Source organism: Macaca mulatta, chromosome 2 (assembly GCF_049350105.2).
Source record: "Macaca mulatta isolate MMU2019108-1 chromosome 2, T2T-MMU8v2.0, whole genome shotgun sequence".
Classification (NCBI taxonomy): Eukaryota; Metazoa; Chordata; class Mammalia; order Primates; family Cercopithecidae; genus Macaca; species Macaca mulatta.
Window position 1 is genome coordinate 42,417,570 of NC_133407.1, and position 22,564 is coordinate 42,440,133.

Here is a 22,564-nt window from a genome sequence, read left to right on the forward strand (position 1 = left end):
TATTTTTGATTGGTTCATCATTTAGCCTTTCTACTTAGGATAAGAGTAGTTTATGTACCACAGTTAAACAGTGTTATAATATTCTGTGTTTTTCTATGTACTTAATATTACCAGTGAGTTTTGTACCTTCAGGTAATTACTTATTGCTCATTAACATCCTCTTCTTTCTGAAGTACTCCCTTTAGCATTTCTTGTAAGTCAGATCTGGCATTGATGAAATCCTTCAGCTTTTGTTTGTCCAAGAAAGTCTTTATTTCCCCTTCATGTCTGAAAAGTTTTTCATCAGATATATTATTCTAGGGCAAAAGTTAATTTCCTTCAGCCCTTTAAGTATGTCATGCCACTGTCTCCTGGCCTGTAAGGTTTCCACTGAGAAGTCTGCTGCTAAATGTATGGGAGCTCCATTGTGTGATATTTATTTTGTTTCTCTTGCTGCTATTAAGATCCTTTCTTTATCCTTGATCCTTGGGAGTTTGATTATTAAACAACTTGAGGTAGTCTTCTTTGGGTTAAATCTGCTTGATGTTCTATAACCTTCTTGTACTTGTATATTAATATCTTTCTCTAGGTTTGGGAAGTTCAGTTATCCCTCTGAATAAACTTTCTACCCCTATCTCTTTCTCTACCTTCTCTTTAAGACAAATAACTCATAGATTTGTCCTTTTGAGGCTATTTATTAGGTCCTGCAGGCATGTTTCATTGTTTTTTATTTTTATTTTTTTTTGTCTCCTCTGATGGTGTATTTTCAAATAGTTTGTCTTTAAGTTCACTAATTTTTTTCTTCTGCCTGATTCATTCTGCTATTAAAGGACTCTGATGCATTGTTCAGTGTGCCAATTGCACTTTTCAGCTCCAGAATTTCTGCTTGATTCTTTTTATTTCAATCTGTTTGTGAAATCCAGCTGATAGAATTCTGAATTCCATCTCTGTATTATCTTGAAGTTGAGTTTCCTCAACACAGCTATTTTGAATTTTCTGTCTAAAAGGTAACATATTTATGTTTCTCCAGGATTGCTCCCTGGTGCCTTATTTAGTTCATTTGGTGAGGTCATGTTTTCCTGGATTATCTTTATACTTGTAGATGTCTAGGCATTGAGGAGTTAGGTATTTATTATAGTTTTAACTGTCTGGGCTTCTTTGTACCTGTACTTGTTGAGAAGATTTTTCAGACATTTGAAAGGACTTGGGTGTTGAGATCTAAGCTGTATCTGTTTTAGGGGGCACCCCATGCTCAGTAACTCTATGATTCTTGAAGACTCATAGAGGTACCACCTTGATGGTCTTGGACAAGATCTGGGAGAATTCTCTGTATTACCAGGCAGAGACTCTTGTTCTCTTGACTTACTTTTTCCCAAACACACAGTGTCTCTCTCTTTCAGTTCTGAGCCACCTAAAGCTGGGTGTGGAGTGACACATGCACCCCTGCAGCCACCACCACTATGACTCGCTGGGTCAGACCTGAAGCCAGCACAGTACTGGGTCTCACCCAAGGCCTGCTGAACCACTCCCTGGCTATTGCCTTTGTTCGCTCAAGGACTTGTGGCTTTACAATCAGCAGGTGGCAAAGTCAGCCAGGCTTGTGTCCAGGTTGGTGAATTCCCCCAGGCCCCAGATGGGTCTAGAGGTGCCATCTGGGGTCAGAGACTAGAGTCAAAATCCTTAGAAGTCTACCTGGTGTTTTTTGTATTGTGGCTGAGCTGGCCATCAAGCTACAAGACGGCAGTCCTTCCCACTCTTCCCTCCTCTTTACAAAGGCAGAAAAGCTTCATCCTGTAGCTACCACCATTACAGGCCATGGGGAGTTCTACCAGACCGCGTCTGATGTTCCCTTAAGGCCCAAGGGCTCTTCAGTCAGCTTGTGGTGAATGCTGTCTTACCTGGGACCCACCCTTCACAGCAATGGACTCCCTTCTGGCCCAGGGTGGGTCCAGAAATGCCATCCAAGAGTTAAGTCTTTGAATTGGGGACCCTAAGAGCCCACTTGGTGCTCTACTCCCCTGTGGTCAAGCTGGTACCAGAAGCCAGCAAGTTTCAGAGGCTCACCCAAGGCCCTCAACATAGTACCTGGGCATCACTGCTGGTTATTGAAGACCCAAAGGCTCTTCAGTTAGCATGTGATCAATGCTGCCAGGACTGGGTTCTTCCCTTCAAGGCAGCAGATTCTTTTCTGCCCCAGGGTCTTTCTGGAAATGTCATTTAGGAACTAGGGCTTGGAACAGGGGCCTCATGACTCTGACCAGTGCCTTATTCTGCTGTGGTATCAAAGATACGAGACACAATCCCCTCCACTCTTCCTTCTCCTCTCCTCAAGTCAAAGGAAGGGCTGTGTTTTGGAGCCATGAGTTGTGTAGCCCAGAGTTAGGGGAGGGGTGATGCCAGCACTTTCTTGGCTACCCCTGCTGGTGTCTCAGTAGTCACATGCCCCCCAGTCCACCGTCTCTGGGCCCGGTTCAGCACTACCACTCACCTATGAGTTCAGTTCTTACAGCCTAGACAGCCTTTCAAATTTACTTAGAGACCCAGAGCCCTTTAGCCCATGGTGGCAATTGACCTCTGGGGATTAGTGATTCCCCTCTGGCTGGGGCTAGTCCAAATGCTTCCTCTATGGGTGGATGTAAGCTGAGTTTGGTCTGGTTTTTCTTTCTGGTCTAACAGACAGCACTGAGTTCATCAACGCCTCACACTTGCTGTGTTCTCACTCTCCCCAGCACCCAGAAATACTCTCCACACCATGCTGCAGTGCTGCGGATGAGGGAAGGGTGGTGTTGGGGCTTCAAGACTGTTTTTTCTACCTCTTCAGTGCCTCTTTCAGTGATATGAAGTTAAAACCAGGTACTATGAGTGCTCACCTGATTTGTGGTTCTTATGGAGGTGCTTTGCTTGTATATATAGTTGTTAACTTGGTTTCCTTGGAGGTGGGACAATAGGTGGAGGCTTGTATTCTGCCTTTTTGCCCCTCATTTTATGATGAGAAATATGGTGGTCACAAAGGTTAAATAATTTGCCCAAGGCCACAATATCTGGTAGAGCTGGGCTTTAAACCCAGATGGGTGTTGTAAAGTTACAGCTCTACCTCCTATAAGGATAATGTTAAGCTAAGTAGGCTCCTAAAATACTCATTAAATAAACATTCTGCAAAAGTTAGTTCTCTTCCCTTCTTTCTATGTTGTGTCTCCTGTAACATCTTGGTCAGAAGTGAATGTCTGAAAAAAAGGGTCAAAAAAAAGTTGACTAGAAGATGGGGTGGAGGTGTAGAGGGCAGGGAACTGGTACAAATCACTGGAGCCCGGAAGTCTGGAAAAGGACCCAGTGCAACTCCCATGCAAAGATTTTTAGCCTGTCTTCTACTGCTAAGGACTTGAAAATAAGGTCTTCACAGGACCCAAACCTACTCATGGTAACCCTGTCTATAAATATTGATTGATTTCCAGAAAACACTAATTTTTTTTTAGGATGTATGTATGTATGTATGTGTGTATGTATATGTATGTATATGGAATATAATAAATAGTATCATGTATAGTATTATATATTTAGAAATTTTGACATCATATAGGAGTGGCCCTTTATTTTTTTAAACTCATTTACAATGGATTTGTTGTTCTGGCTGCCCAGTATACCCTTCCTGTATGGAGAATTCCCCATACCCTGGCACCTTGTGCTTAAGTGTGGTCGTGTGGTCTCAGTACAACCTGATAGGTTGTTGTAGTAGCACCTTACAGGTATTCCTGCCAGAACTGAATCTTGAGAGGCTGGTCAGCTGGTGATAATTTGCAGCAGAGTGGTAGCATAGAGAGCATGTCCAGGGCAGTGAAATGCAACAGCAGCAGTGGAGAAGATTTAGAGGCAGGGATACTTATAGTGCTTGTAGTGCCTATGATGCTGTGCTGAGCAAACATGTCCTGTGGTACGATCATGGCTCTGCCTTGTTCCCCAGCTAATATACTTTTGATACATACCTTTTAGGCTTAAGTTTCCCAGAGTCGGTGTCTGTTGTTTTTAATGCCGCAAATATCACATTGATTTTAGCAGTTGTCAAAGCAAGGTTGGGATATCAAATAGCCATTCCAGATTGGACTTGGGTTTGGATATCATTTATGAAAATAATGCTCTTTGCTCTCTAGATATATGGGCAGGAAGAAAACAGTCAGAATCAATCATCAAACCAGTTCTGACTGCTGGCTCTGTATGGCTGTTGGTTTCTTGGTTTATTTCTTATTTTATCTAAAGCCAGGTCACGCTATCCAGGTGGAATGTTCATAAAAACCAAAGACTTTAGTGTGAACATTTTCTTTAAGGTCAACGTAATTTACAGTCTGTCTAGAGAAGCTTTTAGAGATGTAGAATGTGACTGTAATCCACAATGCACTCTCATTACCCTTCCCTCCTATTAGAAATTGATTTTGGCACAGTTCCTTCAGGTGGAAAGTGACTCTGTCAGCAATTGCTGTTTCTCTTTTCACACATTGGGGTTCCCCCCTCAAAAGTATTAAAGTCTCTTTAGTGTTCCTTTAGGAGAGGTTAAATACAGTTATCACCAACATTTGCAGTTTCATATCTGCCTGCTATTTCTACTGTGCTTTGTTTCGTAGGCAATTAGCAATCATGTGGAGTGGAAGATCTTTTCCTAAAATTACCTGAGCTTGGCTACCTTGTGTGCTGGGTAACCCTGAAGGAAAACGCTGCCAGCAAGGCACTTAGCCCTGGCTGTGGCTGACAGCATGTGTCTTCCTCTCTCCCTACCACTGTGGATCTCCTTGTTCCTTTAAGAACAGCTAACACTAACAGGGCCACCAAACTATTTATGACACCTTGCAGCTTGACACTCAACAGGTCCAGAGAACACGGCCTTCTTCCATAGATAAGTTGTAGCTGACAAAGATGGTGGTCAGCTTATCTTTGTATGTGGCCAATGGAGTTCCTGTAACCTTAGGGTATTGGGTAGTGCTCTTAATAGTGCCCACGGTGCTCACTTTTTTTTTTTTGAAACAGAGTTTCTCTCTTCTTGCCCAGGCTGCAGTGCAGTGGTACAATCTCAGCTCACTGCAACCTGTGCCTCCCAGGTTCAAGCGATTCTCTCACCTCAGCCTCCCAAGTAGCTGGGATTACAGGCGCCTGCCACCACACCCAGCTAATTTTTGCATTTTTAGTAGAGACAAGGTCTCACCATGTTGGTCAGGTTGGTCTCGAACTCCTGACCTCAGGTGATCTGCCCACCTCAGCCTCCCCAAAGTGCTGGCATTATAGGTGTAAGCCACCGCGCCTGGCCAGTGCTTACTTCTTAATACAATGCTTTTTAACCTGTTTAAATTCATGCCCTTTTGTTTAAATGTAAAAATTCTGCCCCCTATATTAAACACTACATCTTTCACATAATTGCAGACATCAAGTAGATATTAAGTTTAATTTTCTTTATACATATTATTCATTTTTAAAGTTTTCAAATATGAAAGCATATTGACTATGCCCTTGAAAAATGCAGTAGGCTCCCCAGAGATTTGGGGCAACCTGACTAGGAAGGAGGCTCCTTATTAATAGTTACAGATTATGGCAAAACTGAAGAGGGGAGGATCCAACAGCCATTCTGAACCTTCTCCTCATTGCCATCCGCTTGAAACATTCACTAGCTCTTCCATATTTGCTTGCAGTGAGGGATGGCCATGTGACATCATTGTTGTAGTAGTGAGATGCAAGTAGAAGTCTGCTGGTGAGGGGTTCTGGGAAACCTTTGCTTACATAATAAAAAGGACAGACTTAGCTGGTTTCATCTCTTCATGCTTTCTTGACATACAGAAGTTTGCCACCTTCAGCAACCTCAGTCTTTCAGTGTAAAATGTTAATAACACCTAACTCATATATTGCTGCAAAGGATATAAAGATAATGTATTTGAGATAAGGGTATCTTTTAAAAATATTAACCTAATTTTTTGGCACCTGGTATTTCCACATACCGTTTGTGCTCTCATTCCCCTCCCCCTCTCCTTTTATTTAGGGTGCTATTCTATAATTATTATCCCAGGGACAAGATGTATTGGTGAAAACAGATACACAAGGAGTCCCTTCTAGTCTAGTGGGGGTAGGGAAAGAAAGGACACGGCTGGGCGTGGTGGCTCACGGCTGTAATCCGAGCACTTTGGGAGGCTGAGGCAGGTGGATCACGAGGTCAGGGTATCGAGACCATCCTGGCTAACACAGTGAAACCCCCTCCCTACTAAAAATACAAAAAATTAGCCAGGTGTGGTGGTGGGCACCTGTAGTCCCAGCTACTCGGGAGGCTGAGGCAGGAGAATGGCATGAACTGGGAGGCAGAGCTTGCAGTGAGCTGACATCATGCCACTGCACTCCAGCCCACAGAGTGAGACTCCGTCTCAAAAGAAAAAAAAAAAAAAAAAGAAAGGACTCAGGACATAGACTCAAGAACTCCTAATGATTCAAGATGTTTTCAAATTTGTAAAATCAGTTTTTTACTTTCAGTTTTTTACTTTTCCAGGAACATGGAGTAGACATATTTCCCCCTATTTCTCTCCCTAAGTGTAAAAGACCATAAGAGACCATCTAGGGACTTCAGAACCCAAATAATGACACAATGGTGAGTTCCCTCGGTTTTCTTTTCTGCACTGTATTTCCCAGACTTGGAGCTGAAGGAGTCAGCAACATAGAAACACCAATAGGCACAAACAAAAGTAGCCCAAATGAAAGCCTCTTCCCATTAACCAGTGGACCAGGAAAAGGCAGCCTAGCAAGGCAGAAAACTTTTAGATGATAACTGTAATAACTTTTGTACTCCAGCCAAGCACCATAGGAAAAAAATGCTGCTCCACCCCTCTTATGCCAACAAAGACCAAGTTATGAGCTTAAATGTCCACCCTCACCCAGCTGTGATGAACTGTCCCAACCCTCCTACTGGGATGGTGCCAGAGAAGGCCAAGTAGAGAGTTGGGACCTTAATCCCCACTGGGTGATAAGGAGACCCACCCCTCCACAGTGTCAGTGGAGACCATGTGGGAAGCCTGGACTTCTTCCCTTAACTATCAGTAATGAGGTGTTCCTCCACCATCCTAGGGGGTAGTATTAGAGAAGGCCTAGCAGTAAGAAAGCCGCTCCCCCAGCCACCCCCATGGCATCAGCAGAGGCCATGTGGGGAATAGTAATGAGGTACTCCTACTCCTCCCAGCTAGGGAAGTCTCAGTAGAGAGGACTTGTGGGAAGCTGGAACTTCTAATCCCACCTAGCAGTGGCAAAGAATCCCCTATCCTGTCAAGTGTCCATGGAGGATGAGTGGGGAACCTACTCGTGGCAGTAATGAGATGCCCTTCCACCCCTTACCACCTTGCTGGAGCAGTGTGTCAGAAGAAGTCAGCTGAAACAGAAGGTTCAGAGAAGATAAAGATCGTTTCATCGAAATGATCAGGTTTCTATTGAAAATCACCTGTCACATCAAGAACCAGGAAGATTTAAAACTGAATGAAAAAGACAGTCAATAGATGTCAATACCATGATGCCAGAAATTTTAGCATTATATGACAAAGATTTTATAACAGCCATCATAAAAGTGTTTCAACAAGCCATTAATGAACATACTTGAAACAAAAGTTAAAAGTCTTAGAAAAGTAAAAAGCAAGTATCAGCAAAGAAATGAAAGATATAAAGAAGAACCAAATGGAAATTTTAGAAGTGAAAAATACAATAATGACACAAGATATGCTTTTCCCCTATGATCAGGAACGAGGCAAAGATCTCCACTCTCATCACTCTTACTCAGCATAGTGATAGGCATTTTAACCCAAGCAAAAATGCAAGAAAAGGAAATAAAAAGCATACATATTAGAGAGGAGAAATAAAGCTGTCCCTGTTTGCAAATGACATAGTAGTCTATACAGCAAATCCCAAGTAATCTACATAAAAACTGTAATAAGTGAGTTTAGCTGACTTGTAGGATACAAGATGAACATACGAAAATCAATTTATTGCTATGTACTAGCAATGAACATGTGGCTACTGAAAAATTGCAAAATAGTACAAAGTTTTAATATATTCTTCACCTATACAATCCCAATTGTTAACATCTTGTGTAAACACAGAACAAGGATCAGAACTGGGAAATTAACATTGGTACAACACAATTAACCAAGGCTGGAGTGCAGTCGCATGATCTTGGCTCACTGCAACCTCCACCTCCAGGTTCAAGTGATTCTCCTCTCTCAGCCTCCCGAGTAGCTGGGGCTACGGGCATGTGCCATCACGCCTGGCTAATTTTTGTGTATTTAGTATAGACGGGGTTTTGCCATGTTGGCCAGGCTGGTCTCAAACTCCTGATCTCAGGTGATCTGCCTGCCTCGGTCTCCCAAACTGTTGGGATTACAGGCATGAGCCACCACTCCTGGCCTCCACTAATGTATTTTTTTTTTGTTGTTTTTGTTGTTCCAGGATCCCACTCAACATACCACATTGTATTTGGTTGTCATTTCTCCCTGTTCTCTGACAGTTTCCAGTTGTTCCTCAGTGTTGACACCTCCAAAGATCAGTTATTTTATTGTATGTTCCTTATTATTACCCTGCCCAGGGCATTCTCCTGATTGGACTGAACTCTTGCACGAAGAAACCATCTGAAAGCTTCCAACTTCTGAAATTCTGAAAGAATTCCTAAGGAAAGAAGGGATGGGGAAGGAAAGTACAGCTACTGCTGGTCCTGCAGAGGAGTCTTCTGCTTTTGAATTTTTAGATGTATCCCTGGGGAAAAGACCAGAAAAACACCAAATAGATTTGTGGAGCCCAACAGCTAAAGGTACATGTGCCCTTTTTCTGCACAAAGGCCCAGGAGGGCTGAAATTACCCAGAGAGGGATGGAGTTGGCTGTGAGGGGTGTTTGAGGGAGTAGAGAAGGCACCATAGGTGGCACGGCAGGGCATGGCAGAGTAATTTTTGTGTGCCAGGGAATGGGCGCAGAAGCCACTAAGAAAGCTTGTGAGCTGGGAACAAGGAGCATCTCCACAATGGGCTCCCTGACAGATAGGTCAGGGGATCTCTCAGCCAGTGTGGACAAGAAACATCAAGGACATTACATAAGCTCCCCCTCATTCCACCCCAGAATCTAGATGTGATCAAGAGGACAGAGAGATACTCCAAATTTGCTTCCCACCTACCAGAATATGGAATCTGTTCTGTATTAACCAATAAATAAAGTATGTTGCTCATGATCTTGAGCTATCATCTGGGATTCATACCCCCTAATAAATGCCAGTGAATATTATGAATAAAGGTGTATGTGCACAGGAGTGTGTGCATGAGTATGAGTGTGTATGTTTGTTCCAAGCAGAGATAGCAGCATTTTACAAGGTCTGGAGATAAAGTGAGAATGTGCATGTGGAGAATGAGAAACCATTCATGGGGAAGTACACCAATGGTTGTTTTGTCAGATTGGGTTCCCATTGATACTGTGTTTTTTCTATTACACAGTGATATATGTGGAAGGCACCAAATCATGATGCTAGGAAAAACATCTTGATATGTAATGCCATGCCCACCATCTAGGTAACGGTACTACATGTCTTTGGTCCTTCCGCATGTGCCAGAGGGTGTGCTGCCATTAACCATGAAAGGAACCCTTCAGCATGTTTATGAGTGTGGATGAGAGGTATTGCCCCTTTCTCCTCCAGATGGTGAGCAGGTTGAAATGACAGCTCAGCCACTCCACCACCAATAAAACTTCCTGACACTCTGTAGTCCTTTATGGACTATGACTCAGTTCAAATTTCTAGACGTATGGAATGTAGAATTTTAGGCCAAAGAGGTTCTGAGTGGGGCCAATTGCCTAAATGTACAGATGGTGAGATTGAGGTGTAAAGAGGCAAGGATGCCTTGCCTAAATGTCCTCAGCAGGCCTGTGACTGAGTCTCTGGGGCTCCAGGCCCCCAGCCCAGTGTTTCTGGCTACTTCGCCATGTTTCATGGCTCTCTGGAGTAGCCTCCTTTCAGGAAAGCACTACCTGCCCCTTCGGCTCACTCAACCTTCAAAACCCAGTTCAAATACCCGCTGAATTGACCTTCCCCATGATAATTCTTATTAATTTGGCAATTAAATAAGTGTTGTCTAATGCCCTACCTTCTAAGGTTATTCTGTCACTTTAAATATATATATATATTTTTTGCTGTCAAGTCTTTTTTTTCCAAAAAAGACTTAAATTTTAAAGTCTTTATTATCTTATCCAATAAAACTATTAAATTTTTGAGGATAAGCATCATAATTTGTGCATGTGTGTGTGTGTGTGTTCCCTCAAAAGTACCAAGCACAGTGTCTTGTACTAGTAGGTACCTCTAGTAGGTAAATAATAAATATTATTTGATTTGATACTGCTAGCACAAGTTCACAGCCATGTAAAATGAGATGCAAAGGCAGTATAAGGTTAATAACATGGACTCAGGAATCATCAGGCCTGGTTTTGACAAGTTGTGTGACTTTGGAAAAGTTGCTTAAGTTCTGAGCCTCAGTTTTCTCATCAGTAATGTGGGTTAATGACACTAATCTCTTACAGCATTGACAAGAGGATCACGTGGGATTATATATATACATTTGTATGTACATATAGCTATCTGTATATTACTAGACAGTTATTATTATAATAGTAATATAGTAATAATTACTGTATTATATATTATAATAACTATGACTATGTATAGTAATATATAGATATAGCATATGAAACACACACATATATATGGCCACAGCTATAATCCTTCAGTTGACGGCAGCTATTACTAACGTCATGAGTTGGAAATCAGGCCAATTAACTCCATTCATTGAGTTCTATGGGCTCAAACTAAATCTTCAACAAATATAGTCATCTCAACACCTCACAGAAGGGTTAGAGAGTCCAGGCAAAATCATGTGGGTAGGCACCCATGCAAATTCTCACCCGCTGTTATCCCACCATACTCCCACACTCATAAAACAGTAGCATATATATAACCCAGGGGCCATGTACCATGGTGATGTGTATTTGATACACAAAAATTATGTGAATTATGCATGTGTGTACCTATGTGTATGTGCACACATTTGCAGGGTAGTACTCTCCAAAAACAAAAACAAAACAAAACCCTCCCACCCCAGCCAACTCAAACAAGTAGTCCTCTTGCCCAATAGTTGTTAGCCACATTCGCTCCTTGCATAAATAAAACCACTAGGAGGCGCCTTAATCCTTCTCTTTAGCAGCCTTTCTGCTCGTTAACACCAGGGAGTCAGATCTAAAAGTCCTTAAGTGAATCTTTCTTTCTCAACCCACTGCAGAGTGTGCAAATCATTTCCTCAGCTGATTCAGATGTATTATGATGTGCTGGGAAACCTGAGCATTCTCTCACCCTGTGGAGATTAATTACCTTGAAATATTCATTGGATTAAATGTATTTAAACATGTACTGTTTAAAGCTCAGTGCTGCAAAATGTCATCCGCAAGATATATATTACGGGCATTAAATAATTAACTTTAGTGTGTGAGAGGAGACAGGGGGAGGGAGAGGAAGAGTGAAGGTGGGGGGGGGGAGAGAGAGAGAGAGAGAGATGCTTATTTAGCGCTAGGCCAGTGGTGAGACTGAGAGCAACCAAATCTAAAGCTTTCCATAAATCAGCTAAATCCTGGCTTCACCTGTTACTAGAACTATGTGACCTTGGGCAAAATACTTCACCTCTCTAAGCCTCCTCTGTAAAATGAGAATGACGGTATCTCAGAAGCATGAATTTTAGATACTAATACAGGGAAAGCACTGGGTATCTTGTCTAAGACATAGCAGCATTCACACAAAGCAAGACTCAGCCCCCTTCCCCTCCCCTCCCCCCTCCCCTCCCCTACTCCTTCCTCTTCCTCTTCTTCTTCTTCTTCTTTCTTTTTTGCTCCTTTAGACCTAGATATGAGGGCTTGATCTTGGCTCTGCCATTTTCCTTCCTTCTCTGTGCCAAAGTAGTGTCGCTCAGCTCTGGGAACAGCAGCAGAGCATGTGTGTGAGGCGCACTGTCTCTAGAGACAAATTGCCCAGGCCCATGGCGAGACTCCAGCATGTACCAGCTGTGTGACCCTCAGTGCCTCAGCTCCTTTATCTGCAAAAAGGGATAATAACAGTACCTTGCCTCACAGGGCTGCTGCAAGGGTCTAAGGAGTCACTACACACATAAATTCGTGAGAACAGTACCTGCCACATAACCAGTGCTTTCCAGGGGTTAGCTATTGTTATTATTTTGGGTTCAATTCAGATTTCATGTGTATTCAACTCCTCAAGCTGTATTTCTCCCAGTGCCCCATCCTACTTGTCTCAATGTCACACTTACTTCTTGAATCTTTCAGCAGCCCCTGTGCAGGCCTGCCTTCTCCAAACAGCATCTGCTGTATGCTCTAAGCCTTAGCCTCCCCTCTTTCATTTACCCAAATTTACCTCTTCTTAGGATCCTGGTTTATGGCCTCTGTAGGAATTGAAGCAAAGCAACTCATCTTAACGTCATACTAAGAGACTACAGCTGAATATAAGCTCTAGGTGGGCAGAGGTGTTGTCTGTCTTATCCACTACCTATTCCTAGTACCTAGCAGGTCCCTGAACATAGAAAGTGCTCAATAAATACGTTACGTGGCTCTTTGGACTTTCAGAAACACAAAATATTTGTTGAAACTAATGAATTACCTGAGGTCAGGAGTTTGAGACCAGCCTAGCCAACATAATGAAACCCTGTCTCTCCTAAAAATACAAAAATTAGCTGGGTGTGGTGGCAGATGCTTGTAATCCTAGCTACTCAGGAGGCTGAGGCAGGAGAATTGCTTGAACCTGGGAGGCAGAGGTTGCAGTTAGCCGAGATTGCGCCATTGCACTCCAGTCTGGGAGGCAGTGCGAGACTCTGTCTCCAAAAAAAAAAAAAGAAAAGAAAGAAAGTAATGTGACTTGAATGGTGGGATTTCAGGCATCTTGACAGGCTGCTGAGGAAAATGTTGAAGGTAGGGGACTGTCATCTGTGTCCTTCAGACCACAGTGGCTAGGAGACTTTCAACTTTACTTACACATGCAGCTATCTTTTTTTTTTAACTTTTTCTTTTGAAACAAATTTTGACTTACAGAAAAGTTGCAAAAAATGTACAGTGAGTACTCATATGTGCATTGCCTGGCTTCCCTAAGTGTTAAAGGAACATCTTAAATAACCATAGTATGGTGATCAAAATCATGAAATTAACATGGGTGCTATTAGTGATGTTATTATGAATGTTGTTAATTACTATTAAGCAACAGGCCTAATGTGATTTTCACCAGTTCTTTCACTGATTGGATCTCACACCGCATTCAGTTGCCATGTCTCCTTGGTCTCCTCCAATCTGTGACATTTCCTCAGTCTTTCCAGTCTTTGCTTGTCTTTTGTGACCTTGCCACTTTTAAAGAGGGCAAGTCAGTTATATTGCAGAATAACTGTCAATGGGAGTTTGCTTGATGTTTTCTCACTATTGAGTTGAGGTTATGCATTTTTGGCAGGCATACAACAGTGATATGACCTTCTCAGCCTATGGATCAGGGAGTACATGATGTCAATAAGTCTTATTATTGGTGATAATTAACCTTGATCATTTGGTGAAGGCAATATCTGCTGGCTTTCTTCACTGTAAAATTACCATTTTTCTTTTCATAATTAGTGAGTATCTTGAAGGACATATTTGGGACTATGCAACTATTTTGTTTCTCCTCAAAGTTTCTCATACTAATTTGAGCATCTATTGGTAGATTTTGCCTGTAATAATTATTACTGTGGTGTTTACCTAATGGTGACTTTTAAAAATATTTTCCCATTTCATCTACATTTATTAATTGGAATTCTTCTGTAAGTAAGAACTATCCCTTCTTCCCAATTTATTTTTGGAATTTTTATTTTTATATCAGTAAGGAATCATGGATATTTATTTTATGAATTATAATGCAATACTTTGCTTGTTTACTTATTTCTCAGTTCGTTCCGGTTTTGACCAATTGGGTTGCCTTCAAGTTGACTGTTGTGTTCTTTCATGTGCTCCTATCCTTTTTTGAGCCCTTCCCTAAGGCTGTATTTGCTAACCATGTACATCACCTGGACATGTCCCCCATTACGCATGGTGGGTTGGTGGGGAAGTCCAAGGAGGCAGACAACTGGTAGGCAGCAGTTGGGTCTCCTGAATGCTTGTCCTGCTCTCTGCCAAGGCATCATTCTGCCTCTCCACACATCACAACTTTTATTTACCATGAAATTCACATAATTCCTCGCCACTCTGCTTCCCTGGGCTCAGCCGGTCACTGAAAGGCTAGGAGGCTAGGAAACAACGAGACACATCCAGAATGTGGACTATTTACAAGAAAATTGCCCTGTACTGTTTAAAAAGTCAATGTCATAAAAACATAAAACAAAAGTGGTGAGGATGTTGTCAATTAAAAGAGGCTAAAGAGACATACCAACATCAATCTCTTGCGGTTGCTATGGGCTGAATGGTGTCCCTCCACAAAATTCATGTTTAAGTCCTAATCCCCAATAGCTCAGAGTGTGAGCTTCTTTGGAAACAGAGTCGTTGCAAATGTTATTAGTTAAGATGAGGTCGCAATGAGGTAGGGTGGACCCCTAATCTACTATGACTGGTGTCCTTATACAGACTGACAAAGTGTCGATCTCTGATGGGATCCTGCTTTTTTCCAAAAAGTCATTTTAGAGACAATCGAGGATATTTGAATTTAAACTGGATATTATACACTGGAAATTATTAATTTTCTTAAGTATTACTTTACTATTATTATTAGTGGTATTTAATAACAAGTAGTATTATTAAAGTATTTAGTATTACTAAAGCATTTAAGTATTACCCTTTCTTAGGTACTACCATTCTGTAGGAGAATATCCTTGTTTTTAGGAGGTACATGTTTAAGTGTTTAGTGGTGAAGTGTACTGATGTCTGCAACTTATTCTCAAATAATTCTGAAAAATGTGTAGTCTACTGAGTACAGTAAATGTGGCAAAATGTTAACAGTTATTAAATCTAGATGTATGATATAAGTGTTCCTCTTTCAGCATTCTGTATCTTTGAAATTTTTTAAAATGAAAAGCCTGAGGAAAAATTACTTCTATAATCTTATTTTATATCCTCCATTTATTGAGGAAAACCTCCCTTCTTTTATTTCCGTAAAAATGACAAAGGCCAGTTCCATCCAACTGAAATGGTCACACAACCAGGAGTTCAGGAACTCACAGGAACAGTATAATGGGTATTAAGCCTGGGTCTGTGGAAGATGGTCAGGTACGGACAGTAGAGCTCCAGCCCCTGCATAGCTGGGCTCAAGTCCCAGCTTCTTTGCTTTTTCCTCATTTAGTGGTCTTGGGCAAGGCACTTAAAACTTCTGGGCCTAGTTTCCTCAACTGTAAAATAAGGATAGTAATATGTTATTTTTTGTGAGAATCATATGTTACATTTGTACATGTTATATAATATTTATGTGTGTAACACCAACATGTAAAGCAGTAAGCCGACCACAAGCAGTAGTTGTTGTGTTAAGTACCAAGTGCCATCTTGGGAGCCCCTGCAGGCAATTCAGCCCTACTGGAGAATGCAGACCTCAAGGAAGCAGAGTTGGGGATCTTGCAGGGTAGGTGGGGGTGGGCTCTGTCTCCAAAAATGGTAAGATAATTTTAGCAAATGAGATTGTACATACAATCAGCGTACCCTCATAATTTTGGGTTAAGAGAATTAATGTATTAACTGTGACCATTTAAAGTATGTCACAATATTTAAAAATTCTGTTTTGGCATAACTTACTTTGTTTTTAAAGAGTATGAGGAGCCTCAAAAAATAGAAGGGTTGGTAATTGGAGATCTTTATGCAAAAGTATAAAACTTGATCTTTTTGTCACACAACATATAAAAATTAAATAGATCATAGACCTAAATGTAAGAGCCAACTGTAAAGCTTACAGAAGAAAAGATAGGAAAAAGTCTTAGTGATCTTGGGTTAGACAAAGATTTCTTCAATAGGATACAAAAAGGATGAATTATAAAATAAAATATTTATTAAATTGGATTTCATCAAAGTACAGTGTCTTCAAAAGTCATCATTAAGAAAATAAGAAGGCAAGCTCTAGACTGGTAGAAAATGTTTGCAAAACATACGTCCAACAAAGAACTTATATCTAGAATATATGAGAGAATTCTTACAACTCAGTAATAAGAAGGCAACCCAAATTAAAAAATGGGTAAAAGGTTTGAACAGACACTTCATTAAAGAACATATTCAGATGGCAAATACATACATAAAAAATTGCTCAACATCATTAGTTAGAACCACAATGAAGGCCAGGTGCAGTGATTCACGCCTGTAATCCCAGCACTTTGGGAAGCCAAGGTGGGCAGATCACCTGAGGTCAGGAGTTTGAGAACAACCTGGCAAACATGGTGAAACCCTGTCTACTACAAACACAAAAATTAGCCAGGTGTGGTGGCACACACCTGTAGTCCCAGCTACTCGGGAGGCTGAGGCAGGAGAATTGCTTCAACCTGGGAGGCAGAGGTTGCAGTGAGCTGAGATCACGCCACTGCACTCCAGCCTGGGCGACAGAGAGAGACTCTATCTCAAAAAAAAAAAAAAAACTAAACAAAACAAAAAACAAAACAACAACAACAACAAAAACCCCACAATGAAACATCACCACATATTCATTAGATGACTAAAATTTAAAAGACAAGACCAAGTGTTGACAAAGATGTGGAGCAGCTGGAACTTTCATACACTGTTGGCAGGAATGCAAAATAGTAAGGCCACTTTGGTAAACAGTGTGGCCGTTTCTTATAAAGTTAAGCATATACTTAATGTAATTTTTAGCAATTCCACTTCTAAGTACTTACTCAAGAGAAGTGAAAATATATGTCCACAGAGACCTGGATGGGAATGTTTATAGAAGCTTTATTCATAATAACCAAAAACTTTGAGGCAACACAAATGCCCATCAGCTGGTGAATGGACAAACTATACTATGTCTGTACAATGCAATGCTACTCAGTTAAAAAAAAAAAAGGAGTGAACAAAATCATGGAGGACTATCGAAAACATTATGGTAAGTGAAAGAAGGCAGACACGAAAGTCTACATATTACATACTTCTACCTATACAACATTCTGACTACTTTAAATAAGGGGGTTCTGAGAAAAACAATCTAGTGGTGATATAGAGGTGGCCTGACTTGCAGAGATTTCCAAGGTGGGGTACCTGGTAGGAGGTTGGTTTGGTTATCCTGGCTTGACTTTATCAGGGGTAGGGTTGGGATTTGATTAGAGAAGGAGGTATGAACATAAGAGAATTGTACAGAGACCTGGCTTTTCATTCTGGCTTTGTTGGGTATAAACTATGTATTATTGGGCAAATTACTTCACCTCTATGAGCTTCAATTTTCTCATTAGTAAAATAAGGGTAAAAATCTGGTCCTGAGGAGAGTGAGAGGTAAGCTGAGCTTACAGTACTGACAAGTGACTAAAGCTGAGCTTTCAGCTCCCAGAACTAAAGTAGAACTCTGTGTAGATTAATTTCCTTCTCAGTTGGTTTCTTCACCTTGACCCTCATTGACATGTGTCTTGCTCCTCCCCTCTACCTCACTTCTTTAGGAAATGTAGGCACAAACCTAAGCTGGGTCAGATGTGTCCCCTAGCCAACTTCTTCCCAGCACCAGTCCTCAGTGGGGTCTTTCTTTGGCATACTTTAGCCGTAACCATTTCATGCTTGGGCAAGTTAACTTCCTTTCCTTGGAGTCTTCTTTAAAGTGAAGAGCTTGGGTCAGAGTATTGCTATGGGTACCAATTTCAGCTCGTTCATTCAAGGACTCCCACCCAGAAATGACAAATCAGCAGAGTTCAACAAGCAGTTGCATATGAAAGTTTGTGGGAGGAGGAAGATCCTCTAAGACCCTTGGGCCTGGGTCTATGGTCCATTCCTCAGTGGAAAGAGGGCCTTAGGGAAGAGTGTATTGGGAGGAGAAAGATGATGAAGTCAAGGTGTTTTCTGTTCCCCCTACCTCCCTGCACAACCCCCTACCCAATAAAGTTTTGTGTGGTGGGTGGGGGCACTGTCCTTTCTTGAAGGAAAATCATTTCTCAGGGTCTGGTGCCCGAATGTTCTTAGCCAGAGGTGCCAATCTCTGCTCTCCCCTGGCACATCAGGTTTATCAATAGCTTCCAATGAATAGTGACCTGTTGCCATATCCCAGCTTCTTCAAGGAATAATGTCTTATGATTTCTGTCAGGCTCAAATGCCAGAGCAATGAAAACAACAACAACAACAACAAGAAGTAACTTCTCAGCTGCCTTCTTGGAGGAGTTGCACAATTGGGGTTGTTTTGCTGAGTGAGGAATCCAGCATGGACTTGCCTTCCTTGTCTGTATTCCTTGTGATGATTAAGATATTTCACATGAGAATAAACTGCCCATTCAGGGAGTGGTTCAGATCCTGGGACTCACCAGACACTGACAGGGTCTGCTTCCCTGGATTTCTTCCTGTCTTCCCTCTGGCCTCCAGGAGGCAATGCCTTGTCTCTGCAGTGGAAAATGAGGTGCCAGCCCTGACTTGTATGGCAGCGAGAGGCAAAGCACGATCAGCAGGCATAGGGCGTGGCTGGCAGCATGGGCCAGCAGCACCCACAGCGTTGGGGAGGAAATGGCAGAGCACCACTGTCAGCCCCATAGCTTCCTCCTCCAAGGCAGATTCTTCCAGCAGGAGACTGAGTTGCCCCAGGGGAAAGAGCCAGCAAACAGCCACTCGCTTCCCAGGCTGAGGGTGATTGATTTCAGGCAGAGATGCCCTTTTTCTTCAAGCTGTGGCACACAGTAATTTCCCAGTTGTCCTGCTGCATCAACCTGAGTTCTAGCTAGTATTTTGTCTCTGTATTTTGTCTCTGATGGGAAAATATTTTGTAAAAAGACCAGTAGTCACACAGGCCTGGGACTGGATCATGGTTCTTTCCCTTAGATGAGTAACTTAGCTCTTGTGCCTCAGTTTCCCCATCTATAGGAGATTGGTAAACCCACCTCAAGGAGTCAGTGTGACAAGTGACTAAAGGAATGCAGAACATTCAGTGCAGTGTATGTAAGTGGCGGATACACCATAATGATGATGATTTTTACAGTTGTTTTTAAGACCCTGCACACAGACAAGGATCTCATATCCCAGGCTGTTTTGGCTACACAAAAGTTTATTTTAGTATCACAGAAGTTCTCAAAGTGTAGTATGCTGACCAGCAGTATCTGGGAACTGGTTAGAAATGGAAATTCTCAGGCTTCACCTTGGATCTCCTAAATCAGAAACTCTATAGGTGAGGCTCAGTAATCTGTTTCAATAAGCCCCCCAGGTGAGGCCGATGCACACTCGAGTTAGAAAACAACTGTGCTTTTTCTGTTGTTGCAAATTCAAGCTAAGAAAATTTAAAATGGTATCGCATAATATGTTAATTGGTCTCACTTCACGTACTAAATTCGAAATAATGCCAATCATTATGATTTGTATCATTTTAAAGCTGATGGGCTGAATGAATTTTGAACGATATTTATACTTTACCTACTTAGTAGTGTCTTTTTAGTTGATATCACTTAGAATGCTTTTGGTCACAGATAACAGAAGATTCTGACTCAAATTGGCTTAACTTTACCTACTTAGTAGTGTCTTTTTAGTTGATATCACTTAGAATGCTTTTGGTCACAGATAACAGAAGATTCTGACTCAAATTGGCTTAAGAAATAGGAAAACATATTAGTTAACATGATAGGAATTCCACAGGTGGGGGCATCTGGAAAACATTATCAGGGGGACTTGGCTGCTCTGTGATTCTCTCTGTTCTATGTGCATCTCTGTGTTGGTTTATCCTGAGGATAGGGACCTTATGGCTGTAGCAGTTCTAGATATCACACCCAGACTTGACAGTGCTTCGAGAAAGAAGCCTATTCGTGTGACTCTTTAGGACCCAGGAAGCCTTTCCTATGAGATTCTGGAAGACTTCCACTCAAATCTCATTGGTTATCCCTAAATTACATGCCCACTTCTAAACCAGTGACTAGCAAGAAGGGAAGAACATAACTGGTTTATGTCAATCTCTTGTGGTTGCTATGGGTTGGATTGTTTTCTTCCACAAAATTCATATTGCAGGTCCTAACCCGCAGTAGCTCAGAATGTGAGCTTCATCAGAAATAGACTAATTGCAGTTGTTATTAGTTAAGATGAGGTCATAATGAGGTAGGGTGGACCCCTAATCTACTGTGACTGGTGTCATTATACAGAGGGCAAATTCAGAGACTCACTCAGGGAGAACAGGGAACATGAAGGCAGAGTTTGGGGTGATGCAGCAGAAGCCAAGGAATGACAAATCCCGGAAAGTAGCATGGAACAGATTTTCCCTCGCAGTCCTTAGAAGGAACCAATCCTGCCAACACCTTTATCTTGGACTTCTGTCTTCTAGAACTGTGAGACCATACAGTGCTATTGTTTAAGCCACCCACTTTGTGGTACTTTGTTATGACAACCCTAGCAAATTAATACTAGAGGGAAGAATTAGATGTTGGGGAATCCATCACCATGACCACTGCACCTGCCATTAGGTAGTGAATGTTGAATTAATATCTCTACTACAATGTATGTCTAAAATGTGAGAAAAGCAGCATCATGAAATAAAAGGTGCCCAGGCTTTGGAATCCAAAGATCTGGGTTTAAGCTATGCCCCTGGCTAGCTATGTGACTTTGAACCCTTTAACTGTGAAGTCCACCACTGAGCTATGAGATGGGATATCAATGATCAATTATTAACATAAAAGATTTCAAAGACATTTCTCTCCCTCAGTCCACCAATGAGAATACCCACCAATTTTCCACCTGCTTCAATTCTATCCCTACCTCAATTCCTCTCTACCCTGCCCCACACCAGGCAAGTTTGAAGTTGTTTCTGCAGAACTAATTGAGTAGAGAAGGACAAGAGAGTAGAAAAGAAAGAAGAAAGAGAGGAAGAACTTAGCCTCTAGGGAAGGAAGTCAGTCTGTAGAATAAAGATTTAAGAGAAGGAAGGGAGGAGATGAGGGGAGAAAATGTTGAGATGGCTGGGAGTAGAGAGAATTTTGAGGGCCTTTAGCTAGTGAAAGGCATCAGTGAGAGTGGGGTATACGAGATTTAGGAAGAAGAGAAAATAGATTTTCAAGGAGATTTGTTCGGGGTTATGGATTAGATCTCCCTATTACATTTTCAAAAAACTCCAATACATAGTGGAGTTTCTGAGCTTTGGATAGAGAATGAAGTTAGATTGCACATTTGCCCTTCAGGAGTACTTAATTAAAGAATTTAAACAATAAAAAAAAATTAAACCAGCTCCTGTCCTCTAGCCCCACCCCCACCCTCACCCCTCACCCCAGCAGCTGCCAGTCAAGGAAAGGGGTACAACTTCATGCTATGAAGTTCAAAAAGTGGTGATCGAATAATAAAATGAAGTCTAGCTTGACTTACCATGACCCGTAAAAGTTTCCAGTAAGCTATTCTGATGGAAGAAGTTAAGTGAAAAAACTTCTGAGAATTCACATGACTATATCCTAATCTGGAGACAAAGGAACTGAGGTAAGACTGCCAGCTTAGATACAGGATATGTAGTCAAATTTGAATTTCAGATAAACAATGAGTAAGTATTTAGGGGATGCCTTATGCAACATTTGGGACATACCTATACTAAAATTTTTTTTGTCTTTCTGAAATTCAAATGTAACTGGGAGTCCTGGGATGAAGATGATGATAATATTGATGATGATGGCTAAATCTGGCAACAGTAGGTAATGAACAGGCATTCTGTAGAAAATTAAAAAACAAAACAAAACAAAAAGCCTTAAATAAAAGCCCTTAACTATCCTAGAAAGGCCTCAGTAGGTATAGGTCTCACCGGTCCTCAGGTTCTTTTCTTGAGTGGAGGAACCCTTATAAGCCTCGGGGGAGCTGCCTGTGGACTTTATTAAAATCCCAGTAGAGAGAGAGGCAAAGTCCTTCAGGCTTCATGTCACTTGCAAATGAGTTCTTCTCCTCCCTACTGCACCCTGAGGCTACAAAAAATTGGATAGACTTGAATTACCCCAGCCTCTAGAACTTGGAGAAGACAAACAGGCTTCAGGAACAGTAGGATGGAGTCCATAAAGAAAGTTTTTTCAGAGCCACCTACATTATAATGAGCAAAATAAAAAGGTATATATCACAAATATGAAAGCAAGCAATATGTAGAAGGTAAGGAATAGATGAAGAACTCCCCCAAGGAATAGGAGAAAATCTCCTCTGGCCATTTTGAGGCAGCTGGTTTTTGTCCCGGTTTTTTTTTTTTTTTTTTTTTTTGAGACGGAGTCTCACTCTGTCGCCCAGGCTGGAGTGCAGTCAGTGGCCGGATCTTATGACAATGAAAGAAAAAGAAAAGAAAGAAAAGGTCTTAGATTTTTGGTTAACTCACTGCTTTTGGGAATTAATGGTTAGGGAGATAATCAAGATATACAAGAAACAAACAGACAAAAACCATCTATTTTTAAGGATGTTTGTTCTACT

At 41.5% G+C, this 22,564-nt stretch overlaps 1 long non-coding RNA gene across 1 annotated transcript in view; it reads left to right on the forward strand.

Annotated features, from left to right (window-relative positions):
* LOC144339029 (uncharacterized) overlaps nucleotides 1-22,564 on the forward strand; it is a 55,508-nt gene that overhangs the window by 27,237 nt on the left and 5,707 nt on the right. Inside the window, exons 2-3 of the long non-coding RNA XR_013413584.1 lie at nucleotides 2,709-2,832; nucleotides 6,491-6,589. This is a non-coding gene — a long non-coding RNA (uncharacterized LOC144339029). The remainder of the gene's footprint in view (nucleotides 1-2,708; nucleotides 2,833-6,490; nucleotides 6,590-22,564) is intronic.